The 24,887-nt window shown below is 43.1% G+C and overlaps 1 protein-coding gene and 1 long non-coding RNA gene across 4 annotated transcripts in view; both read left to right on the top strand.

The window, feature by feature from the left end:
* The window catches only part of LOC133249781 (uncharacterized), a 419,931-nt gene that overhangs the window by 40,493 nt on the left and 354,551 nt on the right, over nt 1-24,887 (top strand). The gene's annotated exons all lie outside the window — the stretch shown is intronic.
* The window catches only part of TMEM150C (transmembrane protein 150C), a 112,113-nt gene that overhangs the window by 9,617 nt on the left and 77,609 nt on the right, over nt 1-24,887 (top strand). The gene's annotated exons all lie outside the window — the stretch shown is intronic.

Genomic DNA, 24,887 nt, shown 5'->3' with positions numbered 1-24,887 from the left:
AGAAAAAGCCTTTTGAAGTCACATAATTTATTTCTTAGAGTCTTGGCATGACCGCAGTCATCACAGAGAGATGATGTGTAGATTTTGCATGTGTGCGTGCTCAGTTGCTCAGCGATTCTGATTCTCTGTGACCCTATGGACTGTAGCCCGCCAGGCTTCTCTGTCCTTGGGATTCTCCAGGCAAGAATACTGGAGTGAAAAAAAAAAAAGAATACTGGAGAGGATTGCCAAGCCCTTCTCCAGAGGATCTTCCCGACACAGGGATGGAACCCGCATCTTCTATGTCTCCTGCATTGGCAGGCGGGTTCTTCACCACTGAGCCACCAGGGAGGCCCTTGTGTAGACTCTATTCTACTTTTAATCTATGAATATTTTACGTTAGTTCTTGACATACTGTTTATCCAGGCTGACTTAAGAGGGCTCCAGCATAGAAGCCAGGCTCGCTTCCTTTCCATATGACTCTTGGTTTGCTTGCTTGTTGCTTATTTACCATCTTTTTCCAATTAAATCATTGTGTGTAGAAATTACTATGCAAATTTTTTTGTATCCCACTGAGCTGTCTGAGAACAGGAGTTAGCAAATTGCACTATTTTGAAAATAGCCACACCCATTGGTTATGAATTACCTGTGACTACTTCTGCACTCCCTCTACAGAGTTAAGTAGCAACTGAAACAGAATCCATCTGGCCCATAAAGCTGAAAATCTCTATTCTTTGGCCCTTTCATTTGATACTCCAAGACTTGTTTATTTGATATTCTTCCTATGGGATTCTGGAAGAAAAGATGAAAAAAAAAGAGCTTATTACAAATTATATATAGTGAATTACTTTCTGTAGGGGCAAATTTCACAGCTGCATGACTAAATGAATGACATCTCTTCTCTCTTCCTGTTTCACTGTCAATGGCTGCGAAAGAAGGTGTTATCAGCATACACTTAGATGTCAAGTTGACCTGTGTAACCTTAAATAAGCTACTTAATCCTTTTAAAGTCATTGTTCCCTCGTGTACAAAGTGGGGATAAGTACCTGCTGTTGGGAGACAGTTCTTGCGTCCCATGCATTTTGACAGGACTTACAGAGTGCGGCACTGACTCCCCTTTCAGTCTAGATTGTCTTTACAGGGATGTTTATGTAGTAAACAGTCTTGGATGATTGAGATACTGTTTTCCTCAGAAGTGCAGAGCAGGCTTGCTAATATTCAGTATAATGGATTTGAGTTCTTGCAGCTCAGAGTTCCTCTCCAGTAAAGCTGCTCACTGCTTATGCAGGTGTTATGGCCCTCTCTGAATGCCCTAGGAACTGGAGCTGGGGAATTAGTGCAAGGAAATGCTGGTGCTTTGGCTACTGCTATTGCTATGGATGCTAAAGTCCTTTGTCTCCACCCTGGGAGTCTTGCGTCTTTTCTAACCTCTGCAAGTAAAATCTCAGTTCTTTCATGGTTCTTGGACAACTGTTCTATGGAGTTATTATGAGAATTGAACAAAGCAATAAATATAGAACATTTAACACAGTGCCTGGCATATAGTAAGTGCCCAGTAAATGTTAGCTATTATTATCCAGCTGGCTATTAACTCTGCAGTGTGAAATTCAGTCCCAGTTTTGTGTGGACCACTTATGTTTTAAGGTAGTAGTTTTTCAAACTACTGGCCACCAGAGCTATGAGAACTGTTAAGTAGGTTTATTTTTTTTAATAAAACAGAAAATAGAAAATAATAGAATAATAAAGTAGCCAAGTGAAAAATATGTAGTAAGGATAAATATTGATTTGTAAAACTTAATTTCTGTTATATATGTATATACCTGTATACAAGATTATGATGTAAAATATGTATTTTTTACTGTCAGTTGCAGTCAAAAAAGTTGGAAAGCCATTGCTGCCCTAATACAAAGGTGGAACTGTCCAGAAAAACTTTTGTTCAAGAGAGCATAGAACTCCTTTCTTTGTGCTTATTCTCGGAAAGGGATGGACTTCCCTGGTGGTCTAGTGATTAATCCTCCATACTTCCACTGCAGTGGCCATGGGCTTCATCCCTAGTCCAGGAACTAAGTTCCTACAGGCCACATAGTGTGGCCAAAAAAAGAAAAGAAAAGAGGTAAAGGGCCACTGTCGCACATCTGAAAAGGAATGACCAGAGATCCAGTGTGTTCACACTGTGCATATTGTGTGGCTCATTTTGCCCGTGATTAGCAGATGAACATAACCACATAGATCATTTTCTGAAGAAAGAAATATTTTCGTATCAGCATTTTCCAACAGAACTTTCTACAGTAATGGAGATGTTCTGTTTCTGAACGATCCAGTACAGCAGCCACTAGCTACTGAGCACTTGAATGTGCAGCCGAGGAGCTGGACTTTTAATTAGAGCAATTTCAAGTTTGTATTAATTTAAATTTAAGTAGTCACGTGTGGTTCTTGGACAGCCTAGTTTTAGCTTGAACACCCAGCGGTGGCCTTGTCCAGCACAGCTAACTGTATAAATTTGGCTTGTGTTAAGTCCTAAGGTGCAGCGCCCCTCCCTTGGGTTAGTCAAAAGACCATTGACCCTTGCCCGTGGCTGGTTTGGGCAGACATTGGGGTGAAGAAGCGCTTGGTGAACTGCTACCTTGGACAGCACCACAAGCCAGGGGGAAATGGCAAAGAACCAGAGGGTAATGGTCTCAACTCTGGCTGTGCAATAGAATCATCTGAAAATCTGTAAAAATGCAGGCTGCACCCCAGATCGTTAAAGCAGACATTTCTAAAAGGCTCACCGGGTCTTCTACCATACTCTTTCACTTGGGAAGCATCACAGATGAGCAAGGCAACCCATAGTATCACAGGGATGCCCAGAATCAGATAGAGAGGGGAGCAGATGCATGAAAGACAGTGGAACTCCATCTTACCTTAAACAGAAAGGCTCCAGCTTACTTTTAGTGTTGGGAGTTGAGCTGTTTTCACACCTGGATGCCCTGGCAACAAGGGCCCTCTTGTTCAGTGGTGTCAAAGTATGAATTTGTGTGTGGCCGAGTTGAACTTCAAAGGAGGAAAAGTACAGGCTTTTACTGACCAACTCACATGTCCAGTACTTTCCATTTGTATATTTGGCCCTCGTGTATGGAGTTCCTACTGAGTGTACGAGATTTGTATCCTTGCTCAGTCTAGTGGGGGAGACCAACAGGTAAACAGTTATCATACAGGAGGGTAAGCACAGCAATAGAAGAATTATAGGTAGCCTTGAGAGCACCCAAGAGGAGACATCAGGGAGGGCTTCCCTGAGGAGGTGACACCAAGCTGAGTCTTGGAGGATCAGAAGTAGTCATGAGAAGAGGAGGAGATGGGAAAAAAAGAGAAGATAGAGTTTGGGAGTGGAGTTTGGCCAACATTTTCTGTCCCTTTAGGACTAAATACCATAAGATGGCTTCCTCCTGGCAGAGACCCTGCCTGCTATTTTAGCAAACCTCACGGGATATCCTTATCCTAACTGGCCTTTATCATTTATTTGTTCACTCATTCATGCATTCACTCAACAAGTGTGACCTATGGAGGCATTATTTGTGCAGATATGACCTAAGTGCTGGTGAAAATACAGTGAACAAAGCAGACAGCATTCCTGCCCTCGGGGAGCTTTATATGCTAATGGAGCAAGCTAGCCAGAAATAAACAAGGAAATGGTATAGTATACGGCTGATGTGCTAGAGAGAAAAAATAAAACATGGCGAGGAACTTGGAGATTCTGGAGACTGTGCTCTGAGAACCAGAAGTCCCATCACATTTCTCTATGAACTTAGTAGCAGCTTGCTCTCTCTCTCTCTCTATCTATATCTATATATATCTCTCTATATATGTAGAACCTATTGCTCAGTTGTATCTGACTCTTTGCAACCCCATGGACTGTGTAGCCTACCAGGCTTCTCCGTCCATGGGATTTTCCAGACAAGTGTACTGGAGTGGGTTGCCATTTCCTTCTCCTATATATATATATATATATATATATATATATATATATGTACATGTATACATTTGGCTGCACTGGGCCTTAGCTGTGGCATTAGAGATCTTTAGTTTCGGCATGTGGGATCTAGTTCTCAGACCAGGGCTCGAACCCAGGCCCCCTGCTCCACAGCGTCTTAACCACTGGACCATCAGGGAAGTCCGTTAGTAACAGGTCTTACCACTTTTCTGAGACTGGATTCCATAGTCATTTTCCCTCCTTTGCTCAAGCCTGGCCATCCACCTGTGTCCATAACCCTATGTCCTTCTGCAGGACCGTAACTTGTGCCAACAGATCAGATCAGTCGCTCAGTCGTGTCTGACTCTTTGCGACCCCGTGAACGGCAGCACACCAGGCCTCCCTGTCCCTCACCAACTCCTGGAGTTCACTCAGACTCACGTCCATCGAGTCAGTGATGCCATCCAGCCATCTCATCCTCTGTCATCCCCTTCTCCACCTGCCCCCAATCCCTCCCAGCATCAGAGTCTTTTCCAATGAGTCAACTCTTCGCATGAGGTGGCCAAAGTACTGGAGTTTCAGCTTTAGCATCATTCCTTCCAAAGAACACCCAGGGCAGATCTCCTTCAGAATGGACTGGCTGGATCTCCTTGCAGTCCAAGGGACTCTCAAAAGTCTTCTCCAACACCACAGTTCAAAAGCATCAATTCTTCGGTGCTCAGCCTTCTTCACAGTCCAATTCTCACATCCATATATGACCACAGGAAAAACCATAGCCTTGACTAGATGAACCTTTGTTGGCAAAGGAATGTCTCTGCTTTTGAATATGCTATCTAGGTTGGTCATAACTTTCCTTCCAAGGAGTAAGCATCTTTTAATTTCATGGCTGCAGTCACCATCTGCAGTGATTTTGGAGCCCAGAAAAGTAAAGTCTGACACTGTTTCCACTGTTTCCCCATCTATTTCCCATGAAGTGATGGGACCAGATGCCATGATCTTCGTTTTCTGAATGTTGAGCTTTAAGCCAACTTTTTCACTCTCCACTTTCATTTTCATCAAGAGGCTTTTGAGTTCCTCTTCACTTTCTGCCATAAGGGTGGTGTCATCTGCATATCTGAGGTTATTGATATTTCTCCTGGCAATCTTGATTCCAGCTTGTGTTTCTTCCAGTCCAGTGTTTCTCATGATGTACTCTGCATAGAAGTTAAATAAACAGGGTGACAATATACAGCCTTGACAAACTCCTTTTCCTATTTGGAACCAGTCTGTTGTTCCATGTCTAGTTCTAACTGTTGCTTCCTGACCTGCATACAAATTTCTCAAGAGGCAGATCAGGTGGTCTGGTATTCCCATCTCTTTCAGAATTTTCCACAGTTTATTGTGATCCACACAGTCAAAGGCTTTGGCATAATCAATAAAGCAGAAATAGATGTTTTTCTGGAACTCTCTTGCTTTTTCGATGATCCAGCGGATGTTGGCAATTTGATCTCTGGTTCCTCTGCCTTTTCTAAAACCAACTTGAACATCAGGAAGTTCACGGTTCACATATTGCTGAAGCCTGGCTTGGAGAATTTTGAGCATTACTTTACTAGTGTGTGAGATGAGTGCAATTGTGCGGTGGTTTGAGCATTCTTTGGCATTGCCTTTCTTTGGGATTGGAATGAAAACTGACCTTTTCCAGTCCTGTGGCCACTGCTGAGTTTTCCAAATGTGCTGGCATATTGAGTGCAGCACTTTCACAGCATCATCTTTCAGGATTTGGAATAGCTCAACTGGAATTCCATCACTTCCACTAGCTTTGTTCGTAGTGATGCTTTCTAAGGCCCACTTGACTTCACATTCCAGGATGTCTGGCTCTAGGTCAGTGATCACACCATCGTGATTATCTGGGTTGTGAAGATCTTTTTTGTACAGTTCTTCTGTATATTCTTGCCATCTCTTCTTAATATCTTCTGCTTCTGTTAGGTCCATACCATTTCTGTCCTTTATCGAGCTCATCTTTGCATGAAATGTTCCTTTGGTATCTCTGATTTTCTTGAAGAGATCCCTAGTCTTTCCCATTCTGTTGTTTTCCTCTATTTCTTTGCATTGATCACTGAAGAAGGCTTTCTTATCTCTTCTTGCTATTCTTTGGAACTCTGCATTCAGATGTTTATATCTTTCCTTTTATCCTTTGCTTTTCACCTCTCTTCTTTTCACAGCTATTTGTAAGCCCTCCCCAGACAGCCATTTTGCTTTTTTGCATTTCTTTTCCATGGGAATGGTCTTGATCCCTGTCTCCTGTACAATGTCACGAACCTCATTCCATAGTTCATCAGGCACTCTATCTATCAGATCTAGGCCCTTAAATCTATTTCTCACTTCCACTGTATAATCATAAGGGATTTTATTTAGGTCATACCTGTATGGTCTAGTGGTTTCCCCTACTTTCTGAAATTTAAGTCTGAATTTGGCAATAAGGAGTTCATAGTCTGAGCCACAGTCAGCTCCTGGTCTTGTTTTTGCTGACTGTATAGAGCTTCTCCATCTTTGGCTGCAAAGAATATAATCAGTCTGATTTCGGTGTTGACCATCTGGTGATGTCTGTGTATAGAGTCTTCTCTTGTGTTGTTGGAAGAGGGTGTTTGTTATGACCAGTGCATTTTCTTGGCAAAACTCTATTAGTCTTTGCCCTGCTTCATTCCGTATTCCAAGGCCAAATTTGCCTGTTACTCCAGGTGTTTCTTGACTTCCTACTTTTGCATTCCAGTCCCCTATAATGAAAAGGACATCTTTTTTTTGGGTGTTAGTTCTAAAAGGTCTTGTAGGTCTTCATAGAACCGTTCAACTTCAGCTTCTTCAGGGTTACTGGTTGGGGCATAGACTTGGATTACTGTGATATTGAATGGTTTGCCTTGGAAACGAACAGAGACCATTCTGTCGTTTTTGAGATTGCATCCAAGTACTGCATTTCGGACTCTTTTGTTGACCAAGATGGCCACTCCATTTCTTCTGAGGGATTCCTGCCCACAGTAGTAGATATGATGGTCATCTGAGTTAAATTCACCCATTGCAGTCCATTTTAGTTCGCTGATTCCTAGAATGTCGACATTCACTCTTGCCATCTCTTGTTTGACCACTTCCAATTTGCCTTGATTCATGGACCTGACATTCCAGGTTCCTATGCAATATTGCTCTTTACAGCATCGGATCTTGCTTCCATCACTGGTCACATCAATGGCTGGGTATTGTTTTTGCTTTGGCTCCATCCCTTCATTCTTTCTGGAGTTATTTCTCCACTGATCTCCAGTAGCATATTGGGCACCTACTGACCTGGGGAGTTTCTCTTTCAGTATCCTATCATTTTGCCTTTTCATACTGTTCATGGGGTTCTCAAGGCAAGAATACTGAAGTGGTTTGCCATTCCGTTCTCCAGTGGACCACATTCTGTCAGATATCTCCACCATGACCCGCCCGTCTTGGGTTGCCCCACGGGCATGGCTTAGTTTCATTGAGTTAGACAAGGCTGTGGTCCTAGTGTGATTAGATTGACTAGTTTTCTGTGAGTATGGTTTCAGTGTGTTTGCCCTCTGATGCCCTCTTGCAACACCTACCGTCCTACTTGGGTTTCTCTTACCTTGGGCGTGGGGTATCTCTTCACGGCTGATCCAGCAAAGCGCAGCCATTGCTCCTTACCTTGGACGAGGGGTATCTCCTCACCGCCACCCTTCCTGACCTTCAATGTGGGATAGCTCCTCTAGGCCCTCCTGCGCCACAACCTCTCAAACCCACCTGCCCCCCACCATGCGTCATGTCTTGTATTTTCACAGTCTCTTAGCATCATCTCTTCTGGTCCTCTGTTGATTTCCCTCCCTCCCTCTTTTCCTCTTTGCCCCAGGGTGAGTAAAGTTCTCAACCTTTTGGCTGATTGCTCTGTCACCCTCTTCCAGAGGTCACTGAATGAAAAGGTTTGTTATCCTCAACTTTGAGGCTAAATGTGGTCAATCACCTTTCACTGTTTCTCACCGCTGCTCTCCATCCAGCTTCCAGTCACTTTCATTTGTTGCCTGAAAAACTGAATACCTGGTCTTCCCGTACCTCTCTTTCCTGACTGGTCATAATCCTTGGGGACAGCACCATCCCAGGTGATCTAGTTGTGAATCTGGCCTCAAAATCACTAGACCTGCTCAGTGAGTTCCCTGAGAACCTCAGCTACTCACTCCCAACCCTCCACCCAGATCCTTGTCCAACTGGTAGTTTTTCACCTTCAGGAATTTTAACCTCAGTGTCTTATTTCTGAACATAGCTGTGTATCCTTCCAACTCTTTCGCGCCCTACTTCTCTACCTCTTTATCTTCATTAAGATGTTACCTCTTGACTTCTTCAGTTACCCAGGCTTTTCTCTACACGTGCAAATATATTCGTGGTGGTGGTTTAGTCGCTAAGTCATGTCTGGCTCTTGTGACCCCATGGACAGTAGCCTGCCAGGCTCTTCTGTCCATGGGATTCTCTAGGCAGGAATACTGGAGTGGGTTGCCATTTCCTTCTCCAGGGGATCTTCCCAACCCAGGAATCGAACCCAAATATATATATTCGTACTCATCTTCATTGCCTTTCCTCAAGAAATGTGGTCCATTTTGACCCATGTTTAAGGTTGGCCCAGTACTTGAACCCTGAATGCCATCTCTTCATGCTATGTTTGTGTTTTTTTTTTTTTTGGTAGTTGTTGTTTCACTTTTGTTTTGTTTTTTTTTTAATAAGCATGGTCTTTAAAAAAAAATTTATTTGGCCGTGCCAGGTCTTAGGTGTGGCACACAGGTTCCTAGTTGAGGCTTGCAGGATCTAGTTCCTTGACCAGGGACAAACCTGTGCCCCCTTGCACTGGGAGTGGGGAGTCTTAACCACTGGACCACCAGGGGAGTCCCCTCATGGTTTCTTTGGAACTTTTGCTCTATTAATATTCCTCTCTCTTCTGTGGTCTTGCATCTTTCTTAACACTTTACTGGCTCCTTCCCATCAGCCGTCATGGCTCCTTCCTATCAACCAAGACTTTGCAGGTTTCATCCATCTTAAAAAGTAATTATCCTGGGTTAAGTAAATTAAGGTAGATCTCTACACTAGAATTAAAAGCAGGAGGAGAAGGAAATGACAGAGGACGAGATGGTTGGATGGCATCACTGATTCAATGGACATGAGTTTGAGCAAGCTACAGGAGATGGTGAAGGACAGGGAAGCCATGGGGTGAAGCGTGCTGCAGTCCATGGGGTTGCAAAGAGTCGGACACGACTGAGCGACTGAACAATGTTAGAATACTATAGAGTTATCTGAAATATTGATAGCGATATACGCTGCTATCATTATTTCTAATAATCACGTGGAAAGGTGATCACAAAAAAATGAGTGAAAAAAGTATTAGAGTAGCTTAATGAGTGAATTTCTTTGTCACATTTTATTTATTTTTCTTTTGTGTGGTTAAAAAAAACACATAAAATTTACCATCTTAATTATTTTTAAGTATACAGTTCAGGAGTGTTAAGTATATTCACATAGGTATAGCCAATCTCCAAAATCTTACCGTCTTACAAAACTGAAACTCTACCCATTAAACAACTGCTGACTTTCTCCCCCTCCTCCCCCAGGCGACTGTCACCACCATCTACTTATGCCTCTATGAATTTGACTACTCTAGGTACTCATAGAAGTGGAGTTGTACAGCATTTGTCTTTTTCTGATTGGCTTATTTCACTTAGCACAATGTTGTGATGGTTTATCCATGTTGTAGCATGTCAGGATTTTCCTTTTTTTCTTTTTAAAGATTTTTTTGACTTGGACCATTTTTTTTTAAAGTCTTTATTGAATGTGTTATAGTATTGCTTCGGTTTTATGTTTTGTTCTGTTGTCCACGGAAGCCTGTGGAATCTTAGCTCCCTAACCTGGAATCGGACCTGCACCCCCTGCATTGGAAGGTGAAGTCTCAACCACTAGACCACTAGGAAAGTCCCAGAACTTTCTTTCTTTTTAAGGCTAAATAATATTTCATTGTATGTATATGTGTGTGTGTGTTAGTCACCCAGTCATGTCCAACTCTTTGCAACCTCATGGACTGCAGCCTACCAGGCTCCTCTGTCCATGGGATTCTCCAGGCAAGAATACTGGAGTGGGTAGCCATTCCCTTCTCCAGGGGATCTTGTTGACCCAGGGTTCAAACCCAGGTCTCCTGAATTGCAGGCAGATCTTTTACTGTCTGAGCCACCAGGGAAGTCCACCACACTTTAAATGATTTCATTTTTAAAGAAAAAAAGTATTTGTTAGTATAGGTAAATATGGGCTTCCCAGGTAGCTCAGCTGGTAAAGAATCCACCTGTTGTGCAGGAGACCCCGGTTTGATTCCTGGGTCAGGAAGTTCCCCTGGAGAAGGGATAGGCTACCCACTCCAGTATTCTTGGGCTTCCCTGGTGGCTCAGACTGTAAAGAATCCACCTGCAATGCAGAAGACCTGGGTTCAATCACTGGGTTGGGAAGATCCCTTGGAGGAAGGCATGGCAACCCACCCCAGTATTCTTGCCTGGAGAATCCCATGGACAGAGGAGCCTGGCGGGCTACAGTTGACAGGGTCACAAAGAGTCAGATATGACTGAGCGACTAAGCACAGCACAGCATAGGTAAATATATAATATATAAACATATTAATACATACATATATGTATAAAAGATTGTACATCAAAATGTTAACAGGCCCTCCTTACAGTGGCCCAGTGTAAACGATTCCCCCAAAGTATCTGAAATGTTTAGCCAAAATGATTGATGACAGGGTATTTAATATTTGAAATGATTGGTTTTTCAGTTCTAGACTATGGGATTTGGAGCCCTTTTCATCTTCTTTTTCCTGATGTGCACCTTTTAAAGTATTTGCAGTGAGCACACTTTTCTGTTGTAAATGCTGAAGGAACCTTCAGTGGAGCCGCATCAGCTCACTGTAGCCGTCTGCCTTGCCAGATGCTGCCCTCCTCCCAGGGTCTCATTCACCACTCGCAGCCTGACCCATTCTGCTCTGAACACCACGGAACTCTGCTTCCTGTGCCCACAGGGGTGGGATGACCTGCACGGGCCTCCACAGCTGCATGGGAACCCCCTGCATCCCTGGAGACAGCTCAGAGCCATTTCCTCCTCACCTACCCTCCCCTTGCCCTCAGTGCAGAGTCAGCTTTCTCCCTTCAGGGCTCCCTAATCCCTGTTCCCATCTGTCACTGCACTTGTTTCCTGATTGCCTGTGGGCCGCCTGGGGGTGGGGACTGTGCCTTCATCTTTGTATCTGCAGCCCTTAGCATGGAGCCTGGACAAAGACGCTGGGCAGCCTGGGGAGCCACTGGTTGTTCAGAGGGGCTGGCTCCCTGGCTGCTCAGAAATGAGGCTGCAATAGTAGGTGGAAGACTCCCTCAAGGCCCTTCGTGCTACTATACCCTTCGTGAACAGTGCAGAAGACATAGGAGTTGTGGGTGCAGTCCCTGAGTCGGGAAGATCCCCTGCAGAAGAAAGCGGCAACCCACTCCAGTATTCTTGCCTGGGAAATCCCATGAACAGAGGAGGCTGCTGGGTTACAGTCCATGGATTCGGAAAAGAGTCAGACACGACTTAGCGACTAAACAAACAACAACAAAAATAGATATTAAAATTATTGAAATGTACTGCATTTATGTCTTACTGATATTGGTCTCCTGTTGTCTTGGGCTCATAACACACATTTGGTAAATACCTGTTGTTTTTCAGTTGCCCAGTCATGTCCGACTCTTTGCCACCCCATGTACTGCAACACACCAGGCCTCCCTGTCCCTCACCATCTCCCGAAGTTTGCCCAAGTTCATGTCAATTGCATCAGTGATGCCATCCAGCCATCTCATCCTCTGATGCCCTCTTCTTCTGCCCTCAATCTTTCCCAGCATCACGAACTTTTCCAGTGATTTGGCTGTTTGCATCAGATGACCAAAATACTGGACTTCAGCATCAGTCCTTCCAACAAGTATTCAGGGATGATTTCCCTTAAGATTGACTGATTTGATCTTCTTGCTGTCCAAGGGACTTTCAGGAGTCTTCTCCAGTATCCCAAGGACAAATACCTGTTAACCTCCTTAATAACCCTAGTAGCTCCCCGTGATCAAACTTCTCTTCCTTAAATTTGGCTACTTTGAGAGGCTGGGAGGGGGGTTATTTAGGGGCCTGGGAAGCCATTATTATCACCCTCCAAGTCATATGATCGTGACTAGCTGCCTACACCGCATGTATGATTGATCCCAGTCAGGACGCTTTTGAGAAAAAACAAAGAAGTTAAAAGATCTACTACTGGCATGGCTTGAGTGCAGTGTTTAAACATCCTGTGTGTAAAAGCAGCTAATGAATCCTTGCTGTACTTGCTGTTGCCAGTTACTCCTGGGCCAAGAGGGGCTTAAAGTCTTACTGTGTAATGTTCACTCTGAAAGCTGTAATGGGCCAAGTTTTGTGAAACAGATTTTGCAGGCTGGTATAGTTAGGTCGTTTGGGACAATTCTCTTACATATGAAAGAAAGGTTCTAGGCCTCCTTTAGGGAGCATTAAAAGAGCAGAAGGAAAAATGAAAAAGTTATAATTACTGTGCAACTGACTCTTTTGGGGTCATCTTTAGCTTCACAGACCACAAGAATTTACCTTGATTTTCCTTGAGAAAAGTGGCCCAATGTAAGCGATTCACCCAAAGTATCTGAAATATTTTTAGCCAAAATGTTTGATGATAGGACAATTAATGGTTGAAATGATAGGTTTTCCAGCTGTTGAAACAATTTGTAAATTGGCATAGGTGGTCTGTGCTGTTTGCATCAGAATCACAATAGCTTGGTTTAATGTTACCTTCTTACCAAGATCAGGCTCTTTTTATAAAAGTTGAGTTAGACTAGATTGGCTTGGTTATGATATTGTTGTTTTGTTTTCTTTTGTTTTTGCCTAGTAGGCCAGCAAAGGAAGTAACATCATTACCTGGAGTAATTAGACTCAGAGATGTGATGTCAGCATTTAAACCCTGGCCTGACCACTCTCCAGCCGGCTGTGTGCTTGGATAAGATATTTAATTTATGGAAGCTTAGAGTTTCTGTTGTTCATCAGGAAAATGGATTATCTGTCAGTTTTGCTTAGTAGACTGTAAGCTTCTTCAAGTAGGGGTGGTATGGTTCATCCATCATTGGAAACTCAGTGTGTGGTATGAGGCCTGGTGAGTAAGAACTCTATAAATATTTTTCAAACAAATCAGATTCGTCTCACTTATTTCATAGGTTGTTTGAAAGAGCGAGTAGGATGAGCAGCAGTAGAGTGTAGTGTTAAGAGCACAGTCCCTGGGCCCTGGTTCTGGCCCCAGGAAGTAGCAGTAACTCTCCTCTGGGCATCTGTGAAAGTGGATGATGCTACCTACTTCCTAGGGTTGTAGTCAGTGTGCCTGAACACTGTAAGTGCTATATGAAAGTGAAAGGAAGTGAAAGAAAGGGAAAGTGGAGTTGCTCAGTCCTGTCGGACTCTTTTCGACCCCATGGACTGCAGCCTCCCAGGCTCCTCCATCCATGGGATTTTCCAGGCAAGAGTACTGGAGTGAAGTTGGCTTCTCCAGGGGATCTTCCCGACTCAGGGATTGAACCCGGGTCCCCACATTGCAGGCAGACGCTTTACCCTCTAAGCCGCCAGGGAAGCCCCTAAGTGCTATATACGTACCAGCTGTTGATATAACATGTGAATGGGCTTTGCAAAGTGCTGCTCACATAAACGTGGTACTTATTTGCTGAAGTCTTAGCAAGTGTTTGGCACACTGTGAAATACTTGTAAGTATTTTACACCAAAGAAAGTACTGGGTCTTTCTTTACCTTAACTGAATTAGTGGGAATTGTAGAGCAAGGCAGGGCTACTATTGCTATTATGGGACTCATAAGTCTCTAGTTCTTCACTTTTATAATGCATGAAACTTTGACTATTTCTGTATATCAGCATTTCTTCATTATTAAACCATGGATAGGCAATAGAATTAAGAGCCAGAACCCTGAAATCATTGAAGTACATAGTTGGAATTCAATAATTATTATGGACAGATCGGTTTGTAGTTTATTTTTGGCTCCTCAATGATTTAGTCTGATTTAAAAAAAAAAAAAATTAGTTTAATGCAGGTGGCTCATTTCATAAAGAATTTCACAGGCACTGAAGACAGGGAGCAGTTTTGTGTCTGCACAACTTCGAACCTTATGCCTGCTGCTGCCTGAGCCCTAGAAAGGTCAGTTCACCTTTCTGTACTCACATAAAGCTACTACTTATTTGATAATGTCTTACCAAGTGTTCGGGGCTTCCCAGGTGGCTCAGTGGTAAAGAATCCGCCTGCCAGTGCAGGACACACAGGAGACTCGGGTTTGATCCCTGGGTTTGAAAGATCCTCTGGAAAAGAAATGACAACCCACGCCAGTATTTTCACCTGGGTAATCCCATGGAGCTGGGTGGGCTGCAGTCCATGGAGTCGCTTGACATGACTGAGCATGCATGCATGCTTACCGAGTGTTGGACACACATGAAATACTAGTACTGGATCTTCCCTTATCTTAACTGAGTTAGTGATCATTCCATTTCACATTTTCTAAAGCCCACTTAGGGTGTCTTTCACCTGGACCCTTTTAGTGACACACATGACCACTGGATGCAAAGTACAGGTTCAGAGAAGGCCTGACCTGGGGCTTCCCCAGCCTGGCACTGCTGCCTGCTCTGTTTTTCCACTGTTAGCTTTGTGGAAAGTGAGTGAAAGTGAAAGTCACTCAGTCGTGTCCGACTCTTTGTGACCCCATGGACTGTAGCCCGCCAGGATCCACTGTCCATGGAATTCTCCAGGCAAGAATACTGGAGTGGGTTGCCATTTCCTACTCCAAGGGATCTCCCCAACCCAGTGATTGAACCCAGGTCCCCCACATTGCAGGTGGATTCTTTACTGTCTGAGCCACCAGGGAAGGGCTATGTAGAAATAACTGGTCAATTCCTAGGCAATAGAGATTTTTAAGATGATGTTAAATAATACTGATTTCTTATGTGCAAACACTGCAGTAGCTTCCACTTTGGTTTCTCTGCCTCTTGGCCATTAGAGTCTCCTTCACACAGCACTGTCTTCATCTCCCCATTATTTCATTCTTGCCAGGTCTCCCCAGGCCAAGAACTCTCTTGAGATAGTATCTTACTGCAGGATCAAATCCAAGCTCCCTGTGTTGCCTTTCAAGGCCATGCATAATCTGAGCCCATTTTATCTATCCATGTTTCACTTCCAGTTTCTCTCTAATGTAGAATTTTACTTCCCACTCACTGGGGTCTATCTTTTTCCTGGTGGCTCAGACGGTAAAGAATCTGTCTGCAATGTAGGAGACCCGGGTTCCATCCCTGGGTTGGGAAGATCCCCTGGAGAAGGGCATGGCAACCCACTCCAGTATTCTTGCCTGGAGAATCCCATGGACAGAGGAGCCTTGTGGGCTACAGTCCATGAGGCCGCAAGGAGTCAGACACAACTGAGCAATTAACACTTTTTTTCACTTTCGCTTGTGTTCTTTTGTTTTCAAGGTCCCCACACTGAAATGCCCTCCCTGTCCCTTCTATTTACACTTAAATAGCTTTTAAAATTTTTATTTTGTTTTTATTTTTTATTTTGGCCATACCACTCGTCACTTGGGATCTTAGTTCCTTGACTAGGGATCGAACTCATGCCCCCTGCAGTGGAAGTGAGAAGTCCTAACCACTGGACCACCAGGGAAGACCTGACATGTGCCTGTAGCTTTAAGGCCCTCCCCCCACCTTTTCCCTAAACCCTGTCTCCTCCTGAACATTGATTGGCATCTCCTGTATTTTTGCATTTGATTATATTTAATTTAGAGCTTTCTTTGGTACCATTTTAAAAATTAGTATCTTCTCATAATGACTCAGATAATATTAAAATTATTGTAAGCTTACCAGTTAGGCATTCAGGAAAATTGTACCTGTTTTATATGTAGTATAAGTTTTTTAAAAATGTAACCTTCTCCTCTTGGCAGCTATAATTCCACCCCACTGCTCATAAATAAAGCCCTGGAGTCCAGGCCATATGCAGTAAAACAAAATAATATTGTAGAGCAAGGCAGGACTACTATTGCTATTATGGGACTCATAAGTCTCTAGTTCTTGACTTTTATAATACATGAGACTATGGCTGTTTCAGTACATCAACATTTCTTCACTATTAAACCACGGATAGGTGATAGAATAAAGAGCCAGAACCCTGAAATCACTTCAATACGTAGGGGAGTTCCATAATTGTTATGGACAGATTGGTTTGTGGTTTATTTGGGGCCCTTCAATGATTTAGTCTGATCTGTATATGTCCATTTACCTTTCCATACTAATTTAGTAGATCTGCTAAAATATTAGACTTTTATTAAACTTAAGCTATAATGTGTTGGGAAGATCCACTGTAGAAGGAAATGGCAACCCACTCCAGTGTTCTCGCCTGAGAAATCCCACGGACAGAGTGACTGAGCGCCATGCACCACCATAATGAAATAAAATTTTATTGCTGGAGTGCAAACATGCTACATACATTGTGAAAATCAACTTCATCTTCTGTCCTTTCTCCCTCCCTCATTTTTCTTTTCTTTCAATCAATGGGCATCTGAAATGCAGACAGCATTGGTCTCGATGGAGCTCTTCGAGTAAAACATGGCCTTCTCCTGCTAAGAGATCACAGCCTAGCACTGGAAACGTATGTGAACAACAGTGGTCTAACGATAATGAGATTGGATTAAATAAGGGTAAATAGTTACATTTGAAAACTGGGTAAATACAGAGATAGAAGGCCAAGCTTAGAAAGTATATAAACATAGTTAATCACACTTACTAATTTTCTAGTGTGTGCCAAGCTCTGTGCTAGGTTGTAGTTATGTTCCTATTAATATATCCTCCCGACAAATATTTGAGTTGGATATATTAATCTACTTTTCAAAAACAAATAAATTGAAGCAAACTGTGAAAGAGGCAGAGCTGTGATTCAAATATAGCCCAGTCTTTTATTATACCAGCCTGTCTTTATGCCAGTATAAAAATAAAGTTTAATATGTAAATAAAAATGTTTTGCTGGGTACTTCAAAATGACCACAAAGCTTTGCAGAGGTTGGCATTTCCCTAGAGGAAATTAGCCAGGATAAAAGGGAATAAAGTTTAAGATATAATGCACAAGGGGAAAAAACTCTTTAAAGAAAATATCCTTCAGTTTTGAAACCTCCTGAGTAATGAATGGTAATATCTTCTATATTAATTTGACACTAAAAGAACAGGTAGAGATGTTAAATGATTATTTTGTGAATCTTCAAATAAAACCAACTTTCTCTAGGCTTATTAAGTAGATTGCAAAAGGGGACTTAGACACGGTTTTTATATATAGTTGTGTATTTCAGCAATTATTCCGGATGAACATTAAAAACACTGTCAAATTCCAAATTAATCCCCTTGCATTTTTTTCTATTGAATTCTTTGATATCTCTAAATTAATTTGGTGAGAGTGACTTTCTTCACAGCATTCTAATTAACTCTCCAGCAGCGTTTATTCAAGCTTTTCTGTCTCAGAATTTTGTGAGTTTTTTTCATGTACATTTCTCATCACAGATAGTTCTAGATAGTTTATGGGTTTTGTTGCTATTGTAAACCTATTATGTTTCTTTCTTTACTGTATAATAAAAAACTTTGGATTTTCATCTTTTATCTAACCCTTTATATGAATGCTCATAAATTCAAATAGTATTTTAATCAATTCTCTGGCTTTAGTGTTGCAGATAATTCCATTTCTGCGTGTCTTATATTGAAGCCCCTTATTTCTGTTTCTTTTTTGATGAATTGGTAAAACCTGCCCAAGCAGTGTTGATAGTTGTTTTTTCAAAAAAACAATTCAACTGAGTAAAATTTAAAGACCTTACTGGCTTTATTTATGATTCTTGAGTTGGGCATCATCCCATTTAGGAGATAGAAAGGAGTTCCAAGAAGCTGTACAAAAATGGAAGACTTTTATAGGCAGAAGGAGGCAGGACACAAAATTTATTCCAGCACAGGGTGGATTGTTTCAGGCAGTGTCCCCTTCTTTGGGGAGAAGACAGGGGTCTGTCAAGCAGATTACTGTGCCAGTGCTAACCAAGTAATTCCAGACTGACTGGTTAAAGGTTATGCCGTGGGAGAGGCTGAAATAGCAGCTAGCTTTGGTATTAACTCTTGGTTTGGTGATGTGGGCTTAGTACAAGAGACTCCATTTTGGGACTGTTGTCTCTTTTTTAGCATCATCATTGATTCATCCTAGTTTTAATAGGAAAGCTCCCTTTTCATGCCCAAAAAATAATATTGGCTGTTGGCTTATGAGAGATATACCCATTATAAAATCCTCCTAACCCTAGTTTTCCTAGATATTTTGAAAGGGATGAGCACTGAATTTGGTCAGCCTTTTGAACATCCTTATAGGGTTAATCTTATTTGACTCAATAGTGTACTGCATTATCTTCATAATAATAACTATTTATTTCCTGAGATAAACTCCCCTAGGCCATGATTTGCTTTTCTTTTACTTTATTGTTGACTTTATGTGCTATTTTCTATTTAGGACTTTTTACTCATGTTGTTCATCACTGTTATTCAAAAAATAAATGTGTGTATTATATACAGTTGTATTTGGGGAATGACATGGTACATATGCTTTTGTGTCCTGAATTTTACACTTAAATACAATAGCATTTTCCTATGGCATTAGAAGTTCTTCAAAACATATTTCAATGGCTGCACAATATATTATGGTTTATCATAATTTCCTTAATCTTCCTGTTTTTTTCATTGCTTTAAGTTTTTGCTAATTTTGGACTGCTACAAACTGTGGGAGATAGTGAAGGACAAAGAAGCCCTTTGGGCTACAGTCCATGGGGTCACAAAGAGTTAAACACAACCTAGCCACTGAACAACAAAAGCTTAAATAATGCAAAGGTGAGCATCTTTATGTGTAAACATTTGTTCTTACTGCTGATTGTTTCTGTAGTGTGTTCATTTCCAAAGGCCACCACTACAAATTATACAAACCTACTAGCTTAACTAGGGCTTTTCAGGTGACGCTAGTGGTAAAGAACCTGCTTGCCAGTACAGGTTTGATGTAACAGACACGCATTGGATCCCTTGATTGGGAAAATCCCCTGGAGGAGGGCATGCAATCCACTTCAGTATTTTTTTTTTTTTCACTTCAGTATTCTTGCTTGGAGAATCCCATGGACAGAGGAGGCTGATGAGCTACACTCCATAGGGTTGCAAAGGGTTGGACTTAGCATGCATGCACAGTAGCTTAATCCAGCAGAAGTTTATTTTCTCATAGTTCTAGAGACCAGAAATTCAAAACCAAGGTGTTGGCAGGGCCATGCTCCCTTTGAAGGCTCTAGAGGGAGAATCACTCCTGGCTTCTTCCAGTTTCTGGCAGCTCCTGGCGTTCCTTGTGGTATCATCACTCCAGTCTCTACCTGTCTTCACATGGTCTTCTCTATGCATGTCTCTCTGTGTTCCCTCATTTTCTTATAAGAACATCAGTCACTGAATTTAAGCCATGTTTTAAATCTATGATGATTTCTTTCTTTTTTTAATTTTTGGATCATATGGTAGCTTTATTGTCAATTTTTTGAGAAATATCCATAGTTGTTTTCCATACTGATTGCATCAGTTACCTTCCCATCAACAAGGTACATGGATTCTTTTTTCTCTGACACTCCAACATTTGTTATTTCTTATCTTTTTGATAATGGCCATTCTAATGGGCATAAGGTGAAATCTCATTGTGTATTTTGATTTGCATTTCCCTAATAATTAGCAGTGTTGAACAATTTTACATTTGCCTGTTGGCCATCAGTATGTATTCAAGATGATTTGTTTTTAAGATGCTTTGTTAATTATACCTGCACAGGGCCTGTTTTTAAATAAGGTAACATTCATAGGTAACTAGGGGTAGGACTTGGGCTTATCTTACTTGAGAGGGACAATATTTAACCCACTACACCTTTTTTGAGTAGAAATACAAAGGCAAAAAACAAGTATCAAAGTATCTCTTGATACTTATTACCAAATTGTTTTCCAAAATGCGTAAGATGGCCCGGTTCATCAGCATTGTAGAGTACTCATTTACCTACAGCTTTGCCCAAATTAAGTATTACCATTGGAAAAAAAAAAAAACAAAAACCTTTTTTGGATTGGGTACAAATGGAAACTGATTTTTTAAAGTTCATTTCATGAATTGTTCATAAATTTGACAAGATTCTGTGTACTTAACATGGAAATTTCTTTTTCTGTAAAAAAAAATTTTTTTTTGGCCAAGTGGCATGTGGAATCTTAGTTCCCCAACCAGAGATCAAATCTGTGTCCCTTGCACTGGAAGCACAGAATCTTAACCACTGGACCACCAGAGAAATACCTCTGTAAAATCTTTTGTAATGTCTTTGCCCATTTTTATTTTAATGCATTTGCTGTTTTCTCATTTATACAGTCATTATACATGAAGAATATTATCCTTTGGTTGCACTGCTTGTAAATATTTCCCCAGTTTGTCAGTCAGTTCAGTCTCTCAGTCATGTCTGACTCTTTGCAACCAACCCCATAGACTGTACCATGCCAGGCCTCCCTGTCCATCACCAGCTCCCAGAGCTTGCTCAAATTAATGTCCATAGAGTCAGTGATACCATCCAACCATCTCATCCTCTGTCATCCCCTTCTCCTCCCACCTTCAATCTTTCCCAGCATCAGGGTCTTTTCCAATGAGTTAGTTCTTCGCATGAGGTGGCCAAAGTATCGGAGCTTCAGCTTCAGCATCAGTCCTTCCAATGAATATTCAGGACTGATCTCCTTTAGGATGGACTGGTTGGATCTCCTTGCAGTCCAAGGGACTCTCAAGAGTCTTCTCCAACACCACAGTTCAAAAGCATCAATTCTTGGGCTCTCAGCTTTCTTTGTAGTCCAACTCTCACATCCATACATGACTACTGGAAAAACCATAGCTTTGACTAGATGGACTTTTGTTGGCAAAGTAATGTTTCTGCTTTTGAATATGCTGTCTAGGTTGGTCATAGCTTTTCTTCCAAGGAGTAAGTATCTTTTACTTTCATGGCTGCAATCACCATCTGCAGTGATTTTGGAGCCCAAGAAAATAAAGTCTCTCACTGTTTCCATTTTTTTCCCATCTATTTGCCATGAAGTGATGGGACCAGATGCCATGATCTTAGTTTTCTGAATGTTGAGTTTTAAGCCAACATTTTCACTCTCCTCTTTCACTTTCATCAAGAGGCTCTTTAGTTCTTCTTCGCTTTCTGCCATAAGTGTGGTGTCATCTGCATATCTGAGTTATTGATATTTCTCCCTGCAGTCTTGATTCCAGCTTATGTTTCCTCCAGCCCAGTGTTTCTCATGATGTACTCTGCATATAAGTTAAATAAGCAGGGTGACAATACACAGCTTTGACATACTCCTTTCCCTGTCTGAGGTGTACTGTGTTGTAAATGTTAAAAATTTCATGTTTTCCTGGTGCCTCAACATCCCACAGGCAGGCTGTGGGCACCCTGCCTGGATGACCAAGTCAGTGTGATAGGCTGGTGGTGCCACAAGCTCCCTTCTGACCCTCCCCTGACTGTGACCTCGTGACCTTCAAACACACCAGTGAAATCCCCTGGCGCCTTTGGCATGTGCTCTTTCCCCGAGCCCCTCTGAAGGCACTGCCCTCAGGGCCTCATTGTCTCGGCTGCCACCTGCCTGGTTGAGCCGCTACCTGGGCGCTCATCCCGCGTGGTCCCCTCCGTGTCCTGCTGCATCTGCCTCTTCTAGGACTCCTTCATCTGACCAAGCTCTTTCACTTTCATACCCCTCCCGTGATGGTATTCCATGTCCTTGTCAGACCGATCCTCCATAAACAAAAAACACCCCAACAACAGTTTAAGTAATGTTATGACTCCTTGCAACACAATTGGCGTAGAGGATGGGATGATCTAAGCCAGGGATGGAAAGCCCCACGGAGATGCTCCGGGACAGCTCTGGCTGATGAATGGGCTGTGGCACCTGGGCTCAGGCATTTGGAAGGCTCTGTGTCTTGGCATTCAGGCACCACCTAGACTCCAAGAATCCCCATGCTAAAGTGCAGACCGTGCCCTGAGCCCAGTAGAACGTCCCAGGATCTCGTTTCTCAGTCTCGAGCCTCACAGGAGAAGGCTGGTCATTGTGGGGCTGCAGGTAAGCAGAGCCGCTGGGCAGCTAACCTGGCATTTTGCCTGTATCCTGGTGGTGGTTGTTCAGTCGCTGTCGTGTCTGACTCTTTGTGACCCCATGAACTACAGCAGGCCAGGCTTCCCCTTCCTTCACTATCTCCCTGAGTTTGCTCAAACTCGTGTCTGTTGAGTCAGTGATGCCATCCAACCATCTCATCTTCTGTTGCCTGCTCTTCTCTTGCCCTCAGTCTTTCCAGAAATAGGGTCTTTTCCAAAGAGTAAGCTTTCTTGCGTCAGGTGGCCAAAGTGTTGGAGCTTGAGCTTCAGCATCAGTCCTTCCAATGAATAGTGAGGATTTCCTTTAGGATTGACTGGTTTGATCTCCTTGCTGTCCAAGGGACTCTCAAGAGTCCTCTCCAATACAACTGGAAAGCATCAATTCTGCGCTTAGCCTCCTTTATTGTCCAACTCTCACATCTATATGTGACTACTGGAAAAACCATAGCTTTGCCTAGACGGAGCTCAGACTAATTAGGGAAGGGCTGTGCTGTGCTCAGTTGTGTTTGACTCTTTGCGACCCCATGGACTGTAGTCTGCCAGTCTCCTCCATGAGATTTTCCAGGCAAGGATACTGGAGTGGGCTGCCATTTCCTTCTACTGCCCGTATCTTGGTTAAGGCACCATGAAGTGGCTGTGTCAGTGCCCACAGCCGAGGGGTCACTGTGTCCTGTGGTATTGGCCCATGACCCCGTCCACACGGCCCTTGTGGCTTTGAGTGACACCGGGAGTACCCCTCCCTTCTCATTCGGTGTTGGGAGACCCCCCCACAGAGTGTCAGCCATGAGGTCCTGTAAGGATCCGTCCTGCTGGGGTTGGCAATCCCGTCTGCAGTATCCCTCTTTCAGCCCCCAAGCCCATAGAGTATGAGGGATCCTGTTTATGCAGACAGGTGGCCCAAGTGGGAAAAAAAAAAAAGGCTGTGGGGTGTGTAGGGGGAGGGGAGGAGCACTTTAATCCTGCCCCGCCCCCAAAATACCTGAGGCTGTTCCTCAGTTTGCCTGAGATCTCTGGGTCCACTTAAGTGCTATTGACATGCTAGTAGTCTCCTTAGAATTAAATTGCACAAAACTAAGAAGTTGAGGCCATTGCAGATCTCCTGCTTATAGACCCCAACCCCTCTAGAGGGAGGTAGATGGGGACCCCCACCCCAAGAGAGGACATCTCCCATCCCCTTCCTCACAGCTACAGTCACTGGAGACCACCAGGAATTTGTCCAAAGACAGGGGGAAAAAAAATAGCTGCTGGGAGATACAAAACACTCAAAAGATTTTAACAAAACAGCAAAAAAAAAAAAAAAAAAAAAGAGGGAACAAAAAAATGGGTTGATTATCCTGTGGTTGGTTGGGGGCGGGAGGGGAAGGCGGTCCCAGAGAGCGGCTTCTGCCTGGAATTAAGCCGGTCCTTCCCCTTCTCCCTTCCCCTTTATCTCGACTAAAGACCCGTGCTAGCAGGAAGCTAAACAAATAAAGTGTTGGGTAGACAAACTGCCACTTTTGGTGGCTGCAAGCCCAAGGGAAAAGGAAGGAAGGGAGGAAACGAGGGAGGGAGGGAGGAAGGAGCTGCAAACCTTACAAACCCAGCAAAAACCAGAGGCAGCAAACATCATCCTAGTCCAAGAGTACTTACTGATTAAACCAACAGAACTAAGCAGAGGAAAAATAAGAAATCACAGCCTCCTCCAAGGACATGCATAGGACATGCATTATAGTGTATGTTAATAACTAAACATCATCTCATCCTCTTTGGATTCTGATGACAACATACTTCTCATTTATGAATTTTACTTACAAATTGAAATCTACAGGCACTCCTACTGGTGTCTTCAAAAATTCCTTCACTGTAGGGGCTTTGGCAGCCTCTTTTCATGCCTCTCAAAAGTCTCCAGACCACTTATTAATATAATGGCCATTGGTTGCCCCAGGGCTTCTGATGCAAGAAACTGCCCCTTGGTCTCATGCTATACACCATTAAAACAACAAGTGATGCCTACTTACTGAGCTTTCCTGAAAACTGAGGCTCTCACAGACCTCGAGCCTGTGACCCTCCATACCCAGCTGTCCCTTCTGCTTTGTATGTGTGCGTTAGTTGCTCGGTCATGTCTGACTCTTTGTGACCCCATGGACTGTAGCCCACCAGGCTCCTCTGTCCATGGGATTCTCTGGGCAAGAATATTGGAGTGGGTAGCCATTTCCTTCTGCAGGGGATCTGCTCAACCCAGGAATCAAACCTGGGTCACCTGCATTGCAGCAGATTCTTTACCATCTGAGCCACTGTGAGTGCTTCTGCTGTGGATCCTAAATCATGCCACAAGCTTAGCACGGCTCCCAAGGCCTTCTTAAGACAAGATGGAGCCCCACCTGGGCCCTTTGGTGTATCCCACCTACAGGAGTGGGTGGTTTCCCTAGACCGCTGTCCATTGCCAGATGCCAGGGTACTGGAGGAGGTCACCCCAGACCACTTGGCTACCTGAAAGGCATCTTTGGATTAACTGAGAGATGAGCAGTGGGATTTCACGTACTGTACAGGTGGCACTTCTCGCTTCAGACAGGATGGAGTTCAGTGGGATGCTGCTCCTTTCCAGATTGTCCTGACCCAGACTGTCCCCGATAAAGGAGGGGCCCCAAGCAACAGCATACTCAGCCACACTCCAGGGGTCATCTTGCTGT

The sequence above is a fragment of the Bos javanicus genome, chromosome 6 (assembly GCF_032452875.1).
Source record: "Bos javanicus breed banteng chromosome 6, ARS-OSU_banteng_1.0, whole genome shotgun sequence".
In the NCBI taxonomy this organism is placed as follows: Eukaryota; Metazoa; Chordata; class Mammalia; order Artiodactyla; family Bovidae; genus Bos; species Bos javanicus.
Note: the sequence above shows the minus strand (reverse complement) of the source record. Positions and strands in the feature narration are given on the sequence as shown.